Here is a 20119-nt window from a genome sequence, read left to right on the forward strand (position 1 = left end):
TAAAGACATATCTCAGGGGCCAGTTCAGAGACAATAAACTGAAAGGATGGGTGCCATCTCAAATCAATGACCGTTGTGTGGAGCTGTGTCCACTTAGTAGAATACATGGGCTCAGGAGATGAAGAGATGGAAGCAAGAGTGGCCCCACTTATCTTCACTCTCCAGAATATAAACCCAACCAGAATCTTGTGAAAGCTGTTCCCAGGTGGGGCAATCTTACTATAAGAAGCAAGTCAATCTGAATGACACAAGGGTGAGCTGCAATGGATTCTATGGTACTCCACCCAGATCTCTTCAGGGTCAATGCACTTATTCCCACAGCTACTAGTATCAGCCACTGACAACTCACAGCTATGTCCCTCAATGAATATTGCCCTCAGCCACAGGGCTGTGCCTTTCCCAGAGGGCAGCCCACAGCCATGACTAGTTAAGGAAGGTTATGAAGGCCGGAACACTTTGCTTCCATGTGGGACAACTATGAAGGGCTTTCCCACCTCCAGGGCTCTGAAGGATGAGCTAAAGCCTCAGTTGCAACCACGTTGCTGGGTAGCTTCTCATTCTAACCAGTCCTGCCTAGGAGAGAAAAGAAGGTGAGAATTTTGTACTCCATGTGGGCTTTATTATATTAAGTTCAAAGTCTACTGTTTATCATCACTAGAAATTTAATTTGTGGCTGCCTCTTCCGTAGAGGGTTTTGCAGTGCTGAGTGACAGTGGATAAGGGTATCAGTCATGATAGACTAGGTCATCCTGTGGCAACAATAGCTCTAAACACCTCGTGGCTTACAACCACAAAGGTTTGCTTCTCCCTTAGTCTACCTGTCCAGTGAGGGTCAGCTGTTGCTCTGATCCAATTACTTTCCTTTTGAGATTCAGGCTATTGGAGCAGCCTTATGGTGGCATTGTGAACCACACATGCTGGCTCTTACAGCCTCTGCTCAGAAGTGGCCCACATTAGCTTGGCCAAAGCAAGTCACATGGCCACTTCCGAGTTCAACAGGGCAGAGATGTATAATCTTACCACAGACAGGGACACCACAGAGAGGGGCACAAAAATTATGGGTAAACAGTAATACAGTCAACCACAGTGAAGTGGTCTCTATACTCAGTGGTCCATATACTCAGAAACTCAACCAAAATGGCCTTGTGACTATAATGCTCTTTGCATTTCTATGTTCCTGGGATTTAAGGATTAACAATATAAGACATTAATCTAAAGACACCAAATATTTTGGATGTGTGGTGGACATCCTACAATCATTCTCATAGAAGAGCATTCTTTTATTGTTTTAACATGTGATAAATATATTGCTATTTCTAATCATCAGAAAATTAGAATCTCAAAGTCTAAATCTGATGTAAGGGGACAAGTTAAATATACATACTTTTCCTGTAACATCACTCTAATTCATAAATACATAGAGGGAGGGAGGTCAAGAGAGGAGACAGGGAGGAAGAGAGAGAGAGAGACTTGGCTAGAAATTCAGCACCATGTCTAACACTGGAGAGTCCTAATATGACTTGTGAGTTCTGTAAGGAACCACCATGGACAGTTCCCATGGAAGGCCTCTGCCGCAGAAAAGTGACCATAGTTCTAATTGTTGAGAGGTGTGGAGTTCTGGGGTAAACTGCTAGGTTTATCATCTTTCCAAGTAAGAGGTCCATTTGAGTCATGGAAAGCCACCCATAGTATCTAATAATCCAAATATGCTTGGGATAAAAACATATTTGTTTTTATCAAGGCATAGCATTTTGGCAGGGTTACAGACACCTCTGTATCTTCAAGTGTCATAGAAATATCTGAAAGGTGATCCTGACAAGGCAGAGGAAAATAGACTTTTGTCAGTTATCCTGTCTTGGCTGTGTCCCTGGAATCAAGATGTGAGATTCAGCCCTGTGAGTAGCTCAAAAACTGATCTAAGCATGTGGAGCTCCGTGACTCGGTCTAGGAAAGTTAGTGGTCTTTGCAGTCAAGCACACTTGAGTCTGAATCCTATTCCTGCCACTCACCAGCTGTGTGACCTTGAACAACCTAACCTCTCTGAGCCTTGGAATCCTCATCTGTAAAACGAGGATAAAGATAGCACTTATTCATATTGTTGTGGTGAAGATTAAATGAGATAATGTGCCTGGTACATGGTAAGCCTTTAATAAGGTATAACTGTCATCATCAATCATCTTCATAAGCTTCATCTTCTTCACCTTCATCATCATCATGATGAGCCAATCTATAGAAAGATCTGGGGAGGTACAAAGGCAGCTCAATCATGAAGCATTCCACAAGCTGGGGAGGTAATATTTGTTTTCACAAATAGTGTAATTACATGTCCTGGATTTCTATTTCAAAAACACTGTGATCAATCTCATTCATTAACTGATTAATGGTTTAATTCTTTATTTAAAAGGGTTTAGAAAAATCTTGGTATTACAATGCTAATTGTTTTTCCTGTTAAATTTAGCACTAACCACAGCACCACAAAAATGAGTGTCTTCATAACCAAACTATTTCCATTCTCATTGGGAAATGTTTGAAATGTGTGATTTCAGGAACTGAAATGATTTCTTTGTTCTCATTAAGAAAGAGAAAGCATCTGTCTTCCAATAATAATATCACGGAAAAATTGCCATAGAAATCAGTCACTTTGTACTTCGTCTTTGGATAAATTTGCAAAACTTCATAACTTGTAGGGTTTCCTTAAGGGAAAAGACAAATTTAAATCTATCAAAAAATATTGCCCTCTAAACTTAATGTCTACCAAGCTATTTTATTTGCGTATTTAGACTGTTACCAAATGAAGTACAATTTGTGGGATGGAGTTTTTCAGAAAGGCACAGAGGAGAAAAATTAAATTATAGAGCTCCAGAGTTCATTCACCCAAGTACACAGAAAATACACATTAAGTGACTAACTAGAATCAATAGCATGAATATTTCCCTTATTGAAATAGGAATGAATTTTTCTTAGGTGCTTTGATAGCCATGTGGGGTATAAGTGGAATATAGTCCATAAACAGACAAGCACTTTAGGCTTCAAAATGCCAGCCTGTGTTAGTTCTCTGTATGGCCATTTCACTAAGAGTTTAATTTAATCTAAATTTTATTCTGTTACTTGAAAAGACAAAAATTGGAAATGCTTCCCTCATTCACTCCCTCTCTTACCATAATACCCCAAGAGAGTGCTGTCCATAAATGGACCACTCATGCAAAAGAAAATAGAACAGAAAACAAAAATCAGAGAACATGTTCAAAGAAGAGCAAATTTTAGAAACTGTGATTTTGCTTGTGAATTTATCAATTTTAAAACAAATAATCAATATTGGGGAAAACGTTAAGATATGGGTGATATACAGGCATAAGATACCCTTAATGACTGTTGGTAAAACTATAAACTGATATAAACTTTTTGAAAGGTTGGTACTGTATCTCCAAAACCAAGAATTGGAAGTCTTATTAAAGGCAGGTTAAGACCATGGGCTCTAGAATTAGAAATTTGCCTTCAAATCTCTACCTGTTACCTGCTATGTGACTCTGGGCAAGTTTCCCAACTTCCCTGAACCTCAGAATCCTCATTTATAAACATTGGAATAATATCAATTGACTTCTTAAGGCTGTCGTGAAAATCAATTGAGACAATATCTGTGAAGTATTACAGAGTATAAGTTTTCTATTGCTGCATAACAAGTTAAATGAATTCTGCAGTTTAAAACAGTACACTTCTGTTACCTCACAGTGTCTGTGGGTTGAGAGTCTGGGCATGACTTAACCGTGTCCTCTGCAAGGCTGCAGCCAAGGTGCCAGCTGGAGCTTGATTCTCATCTAAAGGCTCAACTGCGGAAGGGTCTGTTGTTGGCTCTTGAATGGAAACCACCCTCATCTCCTAATGGCTGCCCTCAGCTCCTTGCCACATGGGGCTTCTAGCATGGCCACGTCTTCAAATCCAGCAAGGGAAAAAGTCTCTAGACTAACAAGACTGAGTCTTATATAATGTAATATAATCACATCCCATTACGTTTGTCATATTCTATTGGTTAGAAGTGAGTCGCAGGTCCTACTCACACTCAAGAGGAGGAAACTTCACAAACCCACGAATACCAGGAGTTGGGGACTAGAAATGCCGTCTTAGAGTCTATCTACCACAGAGAATCTGGCAATAAATGTTAGCTTTTGCTGTATACATGAAGCAGTTCAGCACAGAATTGTTTATGACACAGAAAAACGTACAACAACTTAAATGACCACCATTTAAGAAATGCAAGTTCAATGTGGCTGAAGTGTGAAATGCACGAGGGTAGAGGAACTTACCAAACCAGGAGGAGCAGGTTAAAATTCTCCTGGCTCCCCACTAATGCTTAACGAAACACATACTACTGTCTGAATGTCGGCCTGAGTGTAATAGTACATAATCGTCATAATAGTAAGAGGATTAGTAAGAGTAGAAGCAATAATGCTAATATAAAAACAACTATTCTCAAGCTCCAGTCATCTGGCCGTACCTGCCTCCTTCTCTCCTTGTCACTGACATCACATCTCTTCATTCCATCCCTCACTCCTTGAGGACAACCTCAGGTGCCAAAGTTCTGCTCTCCAGTTCTGTCCTATCATTGTCCTTGGTTCCAACAAGATCTAAGCAAACTACCCATCCGATATCCTGGCTTCACAAATCCTTTGATTCTCACAACCCACTTCAGTCATTCTTACCTATGGCCATGCTCTCAATTTTGACAGAATCTCATAAATCTTAGATTCCATCTTCCTCCCTAAGCATACTGCTTAATCCTTCCAGCTCCCTCAATTTTTCACTTCCATTTAATCTACTTTCTCCCTCACCAAATTTACCAGAGTCTGGACCTCTACTTTATCTCCTACTCAATCAGATTCCTCCTATCTTTATACCTTTCTGAGTCCAATCAGAACCAGTGGCTTATTCCTTCAGACATTCTCTCAGCTTTTGACTTTCTTGTCTTATTTTATTTTTATTTTCATATTGTTATTATACAAATATGCATATGAGTGCTGGTTATTTTCCGTTCTTCCATCCAAAGTTCCAATCCCCAACTTTCTCTGCTCTCCTCCTCTTCTAGGAGGCTGACTTCTGTGGACGGCACCTGCCAGTTTCCCTTGTCATCTGGCTTTTGGCTGGCTTCAGCTAACGGGAAGCACTAGCAAAAGATTGGTGGTGGGAGGAAAGAGAGGTCAGGGTGCCACTACCTCCCCACATCCACCCTGTTCTGCCACTGTGACTCGAGGAAGAAAAACATCAAACCCTACCTAAACCCTTCTCCTCTAAGAAACAAAAGCCTTAAGCCACCAACTGTGGGGCAGCAAACTCTGTTGCCCCCAGGGAACAAGTGGAAATCTATTGTACCTGGGGAGGGCATAAAACAAAAAAAACCTCTCTCCATGAGGGGAAGGTGAAGGAACAGTCTTGGACCCAGGACACTACATCAATGCAATTAAGGGTCTCCTACCACTGGGAAAGAACAGGAAACTCTCTCCCACACAAGATCCACCAAACGCGTAAGACAGAATTTAGCTTCCATGAGGAGGAGGAGCAGGATGACTGAATCTCCAACCAAAAATCCTGGCGCAGAAGTCCTAAGACTAGGACTAGACCAGGATAACAGAGAAAAACTTCTGACCTCCACCACCAGACTAGTAAGTACCAAGTAAGAAGCAATGGAAGTCTACCACTAAGGAGGGGCAAGAGCATGGAAACAAACCCTTTGTGGCATAGGTGCACAAAAAAAAGCAGGAAGCTAAAAGTAGAGCAGAGGGCCAGCCACATGGCCAAGTGGTTAAGTTCACGCGCTCCACTTCGGTGGCCCAGGGTTTTGCCAGTTCGGATCCTGGGTGTGGACCTAGCACCACTCATCAAGCCATGCTGAGGCAGAGTCCCACATAGCACAACTAGAAGGACCTACAGCTAGAATACATGAGTGTGTACTGAGGGGCTTTGAGGAGAAAGAAAAAAAAAAAAGACTGGCATTAGATGTTAGCTCAGGTGCCAATCTTTAAATAAAATAAAATAAAAATAGAGCAAGAACATTGAGGAAAACTCTCTGGCACCAAAGTCCTCAACCATTTCCAGGCACAAATACTATATGCCTCATGTTCTACTGTTCTACATACAATGGAATTCCATCAAAAATTATGAGACACATAAACTCAAAAAGGCAAGGGGAAAAACCACTGTCAAAAGACAAAGCAATCAACAGAACAGACTAACAGGTGAGCCAGGTGTCAGAATAATCAGATACAAAATTCAAAATTACTATGATTAATATTTTAAAGATTCTAGTGGAAAGACTATATAACATGCATGAACAAGTGGAAAATTTCATCAGAGATATGGAAACTATAAGAAGAACCAAATGGAAATACTTATAAATTAAACACACACATACATGCACACACATGCACAGTAACAGAGACGAAGAATGCCTTCATGATATCATCAGTAGAATTGACACAGTCAAGGAAAGAAAAAGTGAACTTAAAGGTAAGTCAATAGCAATTACCTAAACTAAAATATAAAGAAGGAAAAGAATGAAACAAACACAACTGAGTAGTCAAGAGGTGTGGGACAATATCAACGGTCTAACATATATGTAATTAAAAATTTAAAAACATATATGTAATTAAAAATTAAATGAAGAGGGGGAGAATGGGGAAAAAGAAACATTTGAAGAAAGAATGGATAAGAATTTTCCAAAAATAATGAAAGACATCAAACTGTAGATCCAAAAATCTCAGAGAACCGCAAGTAAGATAGACACCTCCCCCAAAAGCATATAGACACATCATATAGAAACTTCTATAAACCAAAAGGAAGGAGAAAATCTTGAAAACAGCTAGAGAAAAAGGACATATTGCATTCAGAGAAACAAAGATTACAGAGACTCCTTGTCAGAAACTATGCAAGCCAAAAGACAATGAAGAGATGTCTTTAAAACAATGGGGGCAGATCTCTCAACCCAGAATTTACACTCAGCAAAAATACCTTTCAAAAATTAAAGTAAAATAAAGACTTTTTCAGATAAAATCAGTTATGAACACTAAGGATTAAAAAACAAGTAAGAAGAAATCCCTCCCCTCAAAAAAATCATAGAACCTAATCAGGAAGAGATATTGACAAAAAGAATTTCAATATAATGTTGTAAGTGATAGGAAGGCTAATGAGTTTGATTTGAATGACGACTGGCTCTGTAGGGTATCTAGTGAGTAGATGGAAATGTGAGTCTGGAGTTCAGGGGAGCGGAAGAGAATCTGGGGTTCCTGACATTTGATTAGCAGTTAATGCCATGGGCGTGGAACATGAGAAATCACTCTGTGAGAGGATGTAATGACAGAAGAGAAAGAAGGTGGCCCAAAGATGGAACTGGAGAACCCTAAGACTAGAAAGTACAAGGAAGGAGAGTTTCTCTGGGCTCCATTTTCATTTGCTTTCTTAAAATATTCATGAGCCAAGAAACGGGGGGAGGGAGCAGACAAAATGGAGAGGAAGAACGAACACCAATTGAGCTCTCAGTAACGCCAGGCATTGCTCTCAGCACTTTATGTGTATTATCTTACTTAATCCTCACAGCAGCCTGCCAGGCAGGTGCTTTTATCCCATTTGATAAATGGAGAAATGAGGCACAGAGGTTAAATAACAAGCCCAGTGTCACATAGTAAGCGGTAGAGTGGGGATCCTAAGCCAGATGTTTGGCCCAAATTCCTTCTTCCCACTGTACTGCATGTTGCCCACAGCCACAGGGGGCAAGGAATGACAGGTACCGCCAAGGCTACTTGGTTGTTAAAGCAATCAGAGTTTATTGATAAAGGGGAACAGAACAAGGAGCGGGGAAACAAAGAACAACTAATCAGTACTTACAACATCCACACCACAATCAGCCGGGGACGTCCCAATGGTTTGTTCGGCAGGCGGGAGTGCCGATTGTCCGGGTCTGAGGCAAAGCATCCGCTCCTCACTGAGACTCCCAATTGTTCTATGCTTGTGACTCCCTATTATTCTACTGTTTTCTTGGTTCTGACTCAGGGTTTCAGACATTTAGATACTTTGAGTTATTTCCTCTTGTTCCCACAGATGGCATGTTTCTATAGTCCGGTCAGGTGCCTCTTTGGGGTGGCCAGCCCAGACAAAGAACATGACACAGGACATTTTCTTATTAACTTGTGCCTTGGGGTCAGGGTCAAAGTGGCCATCTTTGGCCCCGAGTCCAGACACATTCTTTCACGTATGCCCCAGATCCCAATGTCCCTGGAAGGCAGGGAGGTCAATGAACTCTGTACACTATACTACTTCCAAAGAAGGTAGGAAGGGGGCCGGCCTGGTAGCACAGAAGTTAAGTTCACAAGTTCTGCTTCGGTGGCCTGGGGTTCATCAGTTCGGATCCCAGGTGCAGACATGGTACCACTTGGCAAGCCATGCTGTGGAAGGTGTCCCACATATACAGTAGAGGAAGGTGGGCATGGATGTTAGCTCAGAGCCAGTCTTCCTCAGCAAAAAGAGGAGGATTGGAGCAGATGGTAGCTCAGGGCTGATCTTCCTCAAGAAAAAAAAACAGAGAGTAAAAAACCATTTAAAAAAAAGAAGGTAGGAAAGAAGCACCACTGTATTCATAACCACTGGGCCCTCAATCACAATGGAAATCTGAAACCTAAAGGGACAATGGAAGGACCAGCTTTTTTTTTTTTTTAAGAGAATGACAGAGGTTCCTGATGGAGAGTTTCTGGTATCGACTTTCCATGAGATACAGGTGTCCAGCCCTGAGGGTGTCCAACCCAGATCTCAGCTTCCTGTTTGGTTCCCTTCTAAACACCCCTAAGGTCATGTTTTCTCATTCAACAGAATCCAGGTACACATCTAGAGAACTTCCCTAATAGGACAATACAAGCAACCCAAACCTAAGAGGATGAGATTATTCACAGAATTTTTTAAATAATATGAGATATTTCTTTAGCCATGAGCACAATTTCTATCAGTCCTAGAGAGCAGAATTTGGCTCTAAAACACTGGTTCTGAACAGCCATTGGAGAAAATTTATAAAGGGAAACAGGAATACCTAATAAATTAAGGGTCTATTTGGTGGCAGGAGAGACAGTCTTCTCAACAGTGCTCTATCCTGAAGGTATTTCTTCCTGCTAAAGATGACGGGGTCAGTGTGCCGAGAGCGTGGACTAAAGATGACGGGGTCAGTGTGCCGAGAGCGTGGACTAAAGATGACGGGGTCAGTGTGCCGAGAGCGTGGACTAAAGAATGAACAGAGCTTTGTCTTGTATTTGGCTTTATTCTAACCACCGCACACGGGAGACAGAGAACTGGCATTTCACACAGCACAAATCAGAATATGGTTTTGGAGTGTTAGAACAGGAACCCAGCTCTCGGCAGGAACAGAATTTAAAACTCTCGAAGGTTTATTTCATGGTCAGTTATACCTGAATTGATTAATAAATATAGTTTCTGAACCACTATTACCGCCTATGCCACTCATGCTTTGTGACTTCTCATAATTATCTAAAATGTACTTCACCGTTCTTGAGCGGCACAAACATATGATGGGTTTACACGTCAGATGGGGAAAAATTGGTTCTTGTAATAAAATAATGTGACATCCAGTGAGTTCTTCCTGCACTGCTTTACGCTGAATGCAGAAGACCATTAGCACCTAGAGCACCAGAGCCGAGTTTGTTTGCGACCGTGTCTCCGTCTGATTAATGAGGAAATATTTAGCTCCCGAAGGTCAAAAACATACTGAATCCTTTTTCTTTTCTTATCAGCAAATAGAAAAGAAAGCAATTTATAAGTGATTTCGGAATAAATGGTTGGATTGTTTTCTTTAGAGTTTCTCTATTAAAACTGACTTCCTTTAAGAAGAAGGAAGTCTTCCTTTAAGAAAGACTCATAATTAAAGAAGATGTGGTGCATATATACAATGGAATACTACTCAGCTGCAAAACAGAACAAAATCATTCCATTTGCAATAAGGTGGATGGACCTTGAGAGAATTATGTTGAGTGAAATAAGCCAGTGAGAGAAGGATAATCTGCGTATGACTCCACTCATATGAGGAATTTAAAATTATGGACTAAGAACAGTTTAGTGGATGCCAGGGGAGGGTGGGGGGTGGGCACAAAGGGTGAAGTGGTGCACCTACAACATGACTGACAGACATTGATGTACAACTGAAATTTCACAAGATTGTAACCTATCAATAACTCAATAAAAATAAAGAAAGAAAGAAAGACTCATATTTCTGTTCCTTATTTTTCTTTCTTAAAGAGAGAATTTGTATTATTCTATTTCCAGAGAGGATAAACATACCAACTGACTGACAGGGAAAGGCAATTAGAATAAACCATAGGAATATGACCAGAAGAATAGGAATAAGAATACAGATTCCTAGTCAGTAGGTCTGTGTGCGATCCGAGATTCTACGTGGCTGACAAGCTCCCAGGTGATGTCTACAGTGCAGGCCGGAGGCCCACACTCAAGAGTAGCAGAGCAGTAGGCAGAGTGAGGCCAGAGCTGGCTGAGAGGCTAGGCTGAACTGAGTGGGACGGCAGAGCCCACTGCAGTCAGGGAGGTAAGCAGGACGAGGAAGAGCTAGGAAACCAGAGCAGACAGCAACCTTACAGCCAGGTGACCAAGGCAACCTCAACTAGAGCACAGCATCCCTACAAATGTACCCCAAGACAACGGTCCCTTGGTCTTCAAGTGGCTGGAGCCCCAGGCTGGTCATCCCCACCTCCTGCAACCTCAGCTAGGGCTCCAGATTGTGCCAGTTTGTCACAGTGGGAAACAAAAATATCATTTTCGTGGTGTGTCATGATGGTTAAAAGGTTGAGAAATGCTGCTTTAAAGGTCTGAAGGCTGATAATTTGGCTTTTATGAGCAGGTGCCTAGGAAAAAGTCTTCAGAGGCCATGCAGAGGGCAAAACATGAAAGAAAATGCAAGCAAAAGCAAGCTCAACATGGAAAAACCCAGGGGGCAAGAAAAGGTGAGTTCAGAGTGGCTGCTTAAGAAGGCATTGCAGGATGGCGGTAAATACACAGGATGCCTTAAGAGGTACTGAGGATATTCAGGAGTCTGAAAGGTAAAGATCAATGTGAAGTTACAGTAATGAATACGGCCAGGACAAGAAGGACAGGAATCAGAAAAAATGAGCTAGAATCAGATTTGAGATTAGCCACTTGTGGCTAGAAGAGTTTGCCAAAATCTTGAGAAGAAATTGGAATTTAACCATGAACACAACTGTAATGTATGTTATATTCATTATTGACATGGATGCAAAGACTCTTTTTTTTAGCAAACTATGCATCACTCATCCATAATTATGTTTTTGTTCTCAGCCAATTTCTTTTAGTTGTTTCCAAAGACTGGAGCATTAAAGAATGTCTTCAGATATTGTAAGCCAGTCCTGGGTAGTGAACCCTGGGCAGACCCAGCCAAGCACATGGTCTTAGTCTTGATGTCTCATGTAAGGACTCCCCTTAGCTATGTCACCCACATACTCAGTACTTACAAGAGATCTCAGTGTCTGGTTGCTGGTAGCAAAGGAATTGGGCAGTTAAGTTCTCCTTTCAGATCTTTCTCCAAAGTCCTGTACCAAACAAGGCATTTATCAACCCACCAGTTTCCACAAAGAAGATAGCCATGATCTTTGTTATGTGAGTGTCACAATTCCATTCCCTAGAGAACCTTATCTTCCTTTCCCAGCAACATCAGTTGGGCTCTTTCCAGGGCTTTAAGTTTATCTTCCTTCCTTGCCCTCCCTGGAATCCTCCTTGGTTGCTTGTAACTCTTCAAATTAAAGAAGTCCCAGCATGTGAATTAAACCAGTTTGCTATTTTTTCCAATATAGACAATTGTTCAGATCTTGTAAGGTAAGTCCATTTTGTTCAACTGACTTAACGTTTCAGAGTCTCTCATTTCCCCCTCCTTCATACATTAAACAGGCACAAATTGAGTTGTAATCAAAATACAACTTTATTTTTGTCACTCAGTGACCTTTTAAAATTAATTCAATGAGCATACTATTTCCCTGCCCCTGGATGAAAACTTGGTAGGTACCATGGCCTTTTCTGTTCCTTCTTGGGTTATAGACTCTCCTAGGGTTCATAAATTGCAAACACTGGTCAACTGAGTAATTTGAATGTCCAGTCTAGGATATTAATCAAAACTTCTAACTTGATTTAGCATTAAAACCACCAAATACACTCCCCTCTTCCAGTTCAAATCTATTTCCTTACAGTGGCAGAAGCAATGTGGTTGGTTTTGTCTCAGGACCCTTGTAACCACCGGCCCTCTAGGACCAGTTCAACTGACCCCATCTTATCAACAGAGTAATTAAAAATGGTTTTACAGGAACTGAGAAAAGACACCTTCTCCAGTTCAGGCCAGTTGAGACCATCAACCCATCAACTGGGCCTGTGCAAATCCCTGGTAAGTGACCCTTTTACATCAAGGGACTAAAAACTCCACCCTCAGATCACACTACCACCACCATTTTGTGAACATGCGTCCTGTGAAGAGCCATGCAGCTTGACTATGCTTGTGCAGATCCTCAATTACCCCATTTCTCCTTACCTCCAATCATGTATCTCCACACTTCAGACTGCCCTGCCTTTCATCCCATAAATTTTGCCCCATGCCCTAGATTGGGGAGACATCTGAGAGCTAATGCCTCCTGTCTCCTTGTAAATCAATCTTGCAATAAAGCTGTTTTCTTTTCTCGAAAACTGATGCCATAGGGGCTGCCCCCGTGGCATAGTGGTTAAGTTCGCACACTCTGCTTCAGCAGCGCGGGGTTCGCAGGTTCAGATCCTGGGCATGGACCTAGCACTGCTCATCAAGCCATGCTGTGGTGGTGTCGCACATAAAATAGAGGAAGATTGGCACAGATGTTAGCTCAGTGACAATCTTCCGCAAGCAAAAAGGGGAGGATTGGCAACAGATGCTAGCTCAGGGCCAGTCTTCGTCAAACACACACACAACACACACACACAAAAAGCTGCTGCCATAATAACTGGCTGTTTTTATGTGCATCGGGTAGGAGAACCCCATCCTCGCGTGGTAACACCATGACTTATAATTGTGCAAGTTGGGCATGGAACAACTCCAGGGGAAGTTCCTACTCATATTTCTATAATTTTCACAAAGAAGCTGTTTTGTAAGGGCACTTTTTGGTTTCTTCTCTACCTCTCCCCCTGCTCCAGCTTGCCTGGGTCCAAACAAGGTAAGGGTGTGGTAAGGGACAGGAAATTGCTTCCCAAAACTGGTACCTTTCTCAGCTAGATTTGCAGTCTCCGGTCTGACAGATGTTCAAAGCTGGCTCCTTCTCTCAGGGTCTTTTCTGAAGATTCAGGCAGGACTCCCCCCACGGGCCACTCTACTTGTAATCTCATGATGTAGGCGATGCCAGCTTTCCTCTATCTGACAGCTTTCAGTCCTCCTCAACTTCTGCTTTCCTCGGGTCCACCCCTCACATACTCTTAGTGTTGGAGTGCCCTTCCTCTGGCAAAACCTCTTGGTTAGGACTCAGGCAGGGTTCTTTCCAGGCCAGCTCTTTCTCTCAGGTCCATGGGAATTCCTGCAAGTCCACCCCACACAACCACCTCAATTCTGCCTGCCACAGCACTTGAGTTCTCTCACTGGTGAACACGACCCCTTCCCTGTGTTTCTCAACTTCAGGGGGCACACATCAAGCTCTCCAAGGGGTCTCATGGAAGCTCCCCTCTACACTTGAAATGGAGGCAGCCCTCACCTCTCTCTAGAGAGGAGTGGAGCTCACAACAGGACAGCATTACTCTCTAATAAATCCACCTACATCCTCTCCCTACTCCACTCTGACCCCTATTTTTATCCTTATTCTGGCTAACGGGCCCAGGCATTATGGAGCAGTTCTGTGCAATTTCCAGGGTACCTTCTACATATGGGAGATTGGTCTTGCATTCATTTTGGCATCTGATGGCCATTGAATTGTGGTCTTTTGAAATTAAGCCCCAGTTACATCCATTTTAGTTCCCTTCCTCGTATTAACAAAAGCAGTAAAGACTAAACTTTCAGGGAAAACCCTGATTCTCCTTTTAGATTTAATAGGAAAGACAATAGCAGAGTTCACTGGTAATAAACTCTGTCCAGATCCCTACAGGGCCCTCGGAGCAGCCAAGCCGAGGGTCAGCTTGGGACTCTCTCGGGCCCCAGCTCCACAACAAGCAGGCTGCCCTCTGGTCCAGTCTCTGAAGCTATGATTCCTTCCGTCAAGTTGGTAATTGTCCCAGGGCTAAAGAACCAAGTTAATACATCAAGTTAGAAAACATCCTCTAAGTGAGAGAAATATATCCCAAGGCATTGGCTGTGAGATAAAAGCGATTTCTTATAATTAAATTTTAAAACATTTTATTTAACATTTGAGAAATCCCACTCAGACTCTCCCTGCTAGCCACAGAACCATCTCCAAAATGTCTCCTCTGGGCATCCAAACATCAGCATCAAAGGGCTCCAAAGATGCCTTCTGTGCTCAGAACCCCATGGCCAACCTTCTTGGGTGAAACCGAGTTTGCAGAGCCAAATGACCAGCTTAGATTTAATTGTAAGGAGGATGTATAGGAAGGAGGGAGATCTCCCTATGGCTATTTTTTTTTCCCGAGGAAGATTAGCCCTGAGCTAATACCCGCTGCCAATCCTCCTCTTCTTTAGCTGAGGAAGACTGGCCCTGAGCTAACACCTGTGCCCATCTTCCTCTACTTCATATGTGGGATGCCTGCCACAGCGTGGCTTGATGAGCAGTGCTACTTCTGTGCCCAGATCCAAACTGGCGAGCCCCCTGGCCGCCAAAGCGAAACATGCTAACTTAACAGCTGCGCCACTGGGCTGGTCCCCTCCCTATGGCTATTGGAGTCCTGGCTACACCACTGGACAATGGGCTAGAAAACCTAAACAGAGGGCATGACTGGGGGTGTCTTGGGCTACTCTGTGACCAGAGGACGGGGGCAGAGAGGAGATGGCGGCAGACCCGTTGTAGTGGCTGTGCCTGATAGACTGGATCCGAAGCCACATTAGGCAACCTTTGCCAGCCTCTCAAAATACCTGAGGCTGGGGGATTTCACAGGAATGGGTCAGGGAAATATCAGGAAATGTGTGAAATTGTTCATAGTGGGGCTTCATTTGTGCCACAAACTGACTCAGCCTTGATTTCTTAACACTCAGCCAGGGAGAAGCATTTACAAAATGGGAGCATTTACAATCACAGTTGAGCCTGATAGTAACACGGTTTGCGTTGCATGGATTAAGGCTTATTCTGGGGCAAATCCTGACCGAAAACAAATCCACCACCTATTCAAACCTTGGGGTATGTGAGAATCACCTCCAGATTCTCTCTAAGCATCAGATTCCAGACCCACCCCAGAAAGTCTGATTGAGCAGATCCAGAGTACGGCCCAAGATCTCCTAGCACGTCCCTCTGGTGCTTCGGATGAACTGAGGCTCAAGCTTTGACAAACACTGCCTTACAGTGATACACCACCAGGCTTGCACATATGGTAGTTCCCCCTTAGCCATGGGGGATACATTCCAAGACCCCCAGTGGATGCCTGAAGCCGTGGGTGGTACCAAACCCTATACAGTAATACTATTTTTTCCTATACATACACACATGTGAAAAAGTTTAATTTATAAATTAGGCACAGTAAGAAATTAACAACGATAACTAATAATAAAGTTGGCTTTGGGGCAGTTATTAAGTAAAATAAAGGTTACTTGAACACAAGCACTGAGACCCCATGACAGTCATCTGATAACCGAGACGGCTACTAAGTGACGAACAGGAGGGTGGTGTACACAGCGTGGATACACTGGACAAAGTGGTGATTCACAACCAGGGTGGGATGGAGTGCGACCACAAGCTTTCATCACACTACTCAGAATAGTGCACGATTTAAAACTTATGAATTGCTTATTTCTGGAATTTTCCATTTAAATTTTTTGGACCACAGGTAACTGAAACTGTAGAGAGCAAAATCGCAGATAAGCAGATAAAGCCAAAAGTTGGGGACATTTTAACTTCCACAATGAGATTGAAGGCTGAAGATAAATCTGCACACTGTGGTTGTCGAGGCTCGCTACCCAGGTCCCTCTCCTCACACAAGGTGCCCCTAGAGCAGGAATAACCTTTGAAGATAGTCTCGATGCTGCCAGTCTCAAAGGTGACAAAAGTTCCACCTGGCTGCCAGATGAAGAGCTGGCCTTTTTAAACAGGAACTTCTCATCCAAGGGCATCTGCAACTCCCCATATGGTTGCATTTTGATTAGAATGAGATGTAGTGAAAAGACCCTTGAACTAATGAATTAGGCAGCTAAGCAAGGTGCCATTGCTTTGTTCTGAGAGTTGGATGAAGAAAACGTGGTAAGTTGTCCAGTGATGGGGAAGACGCAAGGAACCATCCCCAACGATGGGCATTTCTGTGCTGTTGCTTCCATGAGCGTGTAAGAGAGAATTAAATGTTCAGGAAGCTGAGCCTCCAGGATTTCAGAGCCTGGAACCAAAACTTGGGGTGGTATGAGAGGTGATGAGCCAGAGGAGGCTGTCTAGAAAACAGTGTTACCAAACTGAGGGGGCTGATATCTGCCTCAGCTTGGGATAGAGCCAGAGTGAGTGAAGGGGTGGGAAGAGGAAGAGGGACTGAAGAGTGAGCCAATGGGAGCCCAGGGAGCACTAGGGGGTGGGGCAGAAGCCAGGGCAACAGCCCAGCAGGCAGTCCTTTCCAAAATACCAAGCTAAGCCGAGATGGGCATTCGATGTGCAACATGTCTGACTGTATTGCTGTTGACTTATTTCCCACTGTTCTTTAGCTAATATTCCAACATCTTCTTATGAGAATAAATCACTGGTTTTACTCCATTCCATAGTCCAGTGGTTCTCAAATTTGGTTGTGCATCAGAATCACTCTGAGGGCTTGTTAAAACAGATCTATGGGGCCCAGCCCAGGGTTTGTGACTCAGCAAGCCTGGCACCGGGCCAGAGAATTTGCATTTGCACAGGTTCCCAGGTGATGCTGGTGTTGCTGGTCCAGCTACCACACTTTAAGAACCATAGACATAGCCCAACCTTCTCTCAAACAGATGAGTAGAGGAGGTTGGGAGGAAGCTGGAGAAAGAAAGAGGAGAAAGGGGCCTGGTAAGAGGCAATATGTGACAATGTGGGTAGGGCAGGTTACTCTGTGTTACTATGATTTCAGTAGCCATGGAAAAGCTAAGAATAAAAAAGTTTGTATCAGCTGATTGATACAATAAATTTCATATGCAGAATTTGAAAGAAAATACCTCTCATAGAAAATACTCAGAGAGGTTATCAGTCATTTACACTTTACTCTGAACAAGTTTAAAAATCAATATCTATATGTAAAACTGTCACCTACAAAAGAGAGAGTTTCACTTCTTCCTTTCCAATTTGAACGTATTTTATTTCTTTTTCTTGCTTAATTACTCTGGCTTGTACTTCCAGTACTACATTGAATAAGAGCGGTGAGAGTGGGCATCCTTGTCTTGTTCCTGAGATTGGGGGAAAGTTTTCTATGGAGTGCGGTGGTAGCTGTGGGGAAAATTCATAGTTGAGAAAGTTCAGAGGGTTAGGAGAGGTGAAAGGGCACAAAACGTGGGGATGGCCTGAGGGAAAATTTATTCATTTTACTTCATTTTCCCCTTGGCCAGCCTGAGGCTGAAAGTTTTAAAAGCCAAGTTACCAGGCAAGATCAAAGCTGCCAAGCAAGTTAAAGTGGGTTACCCAGGCCTAGTTCCAATTACTGCTGTGCCTTGCAATAGCTGTGGGACCTTGGGCAAGGTTCTTGACTGTCCGGACCTCAATCTCTTTCTCTGTAAAATAAGCCTGCAAGTGGCACTAGGTTATCCCAAGAATAACAAAGCTTTAAGGAGGGGCTGGCCTGACCACAGGAGGGTCAGCTACCACTTCAAATATTTAACAGCTGAAACCCACCAGGACCAGCTCAGTCACAAGCCGGGATATGACCCCCTCCCCTCTCTCCCAGTGCTCTTCCCTTCCTAAACCCAGCTCAGATCCGGGTTCCTCTCATTTTACTGCAGTGAACTGCATACACTATCCTGCAACTCCTTTAAACCTCAATTCAAAATGCACACCCAGGGGCTGGCCCTGTGGCGTAGTGGTCAAGTTTGTGCACTCTGCTTCAGTGGCCCAGGGTTCACTTCGGGTCCCGGGTGTGGACCTACACACTACTCATCAAGCCATGCTGTGGTGGCATCCCACATACAAAATAGAGGAAGATGGGCACAGATGTTAGCTCAGTGACAATCTTCCTCAAGCAAAAAGAGGAAGATTGGCAACAGATGTTAGCTCAGGGCCAATCTTTCTCTCTCTCTCTCTCTCTCTCTCACACACACACACACACACACACACACACACCCATTTTACAGATAGGAAAACTGAGGTTCAGGGGGGTTCAAGCCACTCATCCAAGGTCATATGGCTAATAAATAGTAGTGCCAAAATTTTTCTTGTCTTTTTGACCAAAATATCTCATCTTTCCACTTTATGGTTCTCTTTCACTCCCAGCCCAGCTCTGTTTTCGCTGCACCACACACTGGGGATGTCGGTCTCTGCCAAATGCACCTGTAATGTCTCCACCTGAGCCTCTGCACCCCCACCCCATCCACTCTCTCCTCAGTTACCAAATTCTAAGCCAGGAAGGAGGCATTTCTTACCACCTGCCCCGTCCCACCCCAGCCACACGGCATGAGCACACGCTTCCAGTCTCCCACTGGGTTGTTTTGAAACGTGTGGGCTGCAGGATGGAATAAGCCCTGTAATTTATTCCTGTCACAGGAAACTTCAATATTAGCTAAATCACAACAGGAAACCAGCCTTTCAGGAGTAATGCAATCAAACATTTCACTCAATCCAAACATACCTGCAGAAGAAAAAATGATTCCAGCTGTCTCTGAATCTGAAGGAATCGCTGAGTTCTTTGTATTCCAGGTGCAAGCGACTCATGTACTCTTCTCAGGACAGAAGCTCTGGTTTGAACACTAAGCATTTCTAATTTAAAAGACACTGACACAGAGACCCCACTCACCGTGATCCCATCTCAGGAAGGAAGGGCGCTGGGGTAGAGTCGTGAAGTGACAGGAGGCAGGGCTGCCCGACAGCAGAACCCAGGACTGCCTCAGCCGCCTTCTTCTCTGACTTTGCCGCCATGCGGACCGGGGAGGCAGCACAGAAGCATGAGGCCAGCAGAAAGGCAGCTGACTGCTCAGGGCTACTGTGTCCTCTGCCACAATGTGGATAAAGCCAGGCTGAACCAGGGCTGGGTGGGAAGGAACATTTGTCAAGGATGCCAGAATTGCTGAGAAATGAACTCGGTGTCTTACATTTTTAAGTGGTTTGCAAAGAATGTAATCAGAGTGGGAGTATTGAAACCACCGTATGGGTGAGGGATGCAAGATGAGAAGGGAGGGATAATGATCTCATTTTGAATTGTTTAAAAGGGGGGAGGTTTTGGGGCCGGCCCCGTGGCCGAGTGGTTAAGTTTGCTCACTCCACTGTGGCGGTCCAGGATTTCGCCTGTTCGAATCCTGGGCGTGGACATGGCACCACTCGTCAGGCCACGTTGAGGCAGCATCCCACATGCCACAACTAGAAGGATCTGCAACTAAGATATGTGCAACTATGTACCGGGGGGATTTGGGGAGATAAAGCAGAAAAAAAAAAAGATTGGCAACACTTGTTAGCTCAGGTACCAATCTTTAAAAAAAAATAAAACGGGGAGGTTTTTTCAATTAGGATGCGTTCGTTATAAATAATAGAAGCCATTTGTAAGAATGGCGTAGTAATCGTGGTACTGGTCATTTCATGGAGCAGAAAATGGGAGGTAGAAGGTTCCAAGGATGGTTCAGCCATCTAACAATATCTTCAAAATCCAGACATCTTTTGCCTTTTACATCTTCTGTCATCAATATCTTGGCTTTTTTGTTTTTACTCATGTTTGTTGCCTCATGGTCACAAGATGGCTGCCACTGTTCCAAGGATCACATCCTCACACCAATTGTTTGAAGGCAGGGCACAAAAGAGTATGCCCGGCAGAAATT

At 43.5% G+C, this 20119-nt stretch overlaps 1 protein-coding gene across 1 annotated transcript in view; it reads right to left on the minus strand.

The window, feature by feature from the left end:
* Positions 1 to 19239, minus strand: part of NCALD (neurocalcin delta) — a 446704-nt gene extending 427465 nt beyond the window's left edge. The window contains exon 1 of the mRNA XM_070481416.1: positions 19108 to 19239. The gene's annotated coding sequence lies outside the window, so the exon portion shown is untranslated. The remainder of the gene's footprint in view (positions 1 to 19107) is intronic.
* Between the last annotated feature and the right edge of the window lie 880 nt (positions 19240 to 20119).

The sequence above is a fragment of the Equus asinus genome, chromosome 12 (assembly GCF_041296235.1).
Source record: "Equus asinus isolate D_3611 breed Donkey chromosome 12, EquAss-T2T_v2, whole genome shotgun sequence".
Classification (NCBI taxonomy): Eukaryota; Metazoa; Chordata; class Mammalia; order Perissodactyla; family Equidae; genus Equus; species Equus asinus.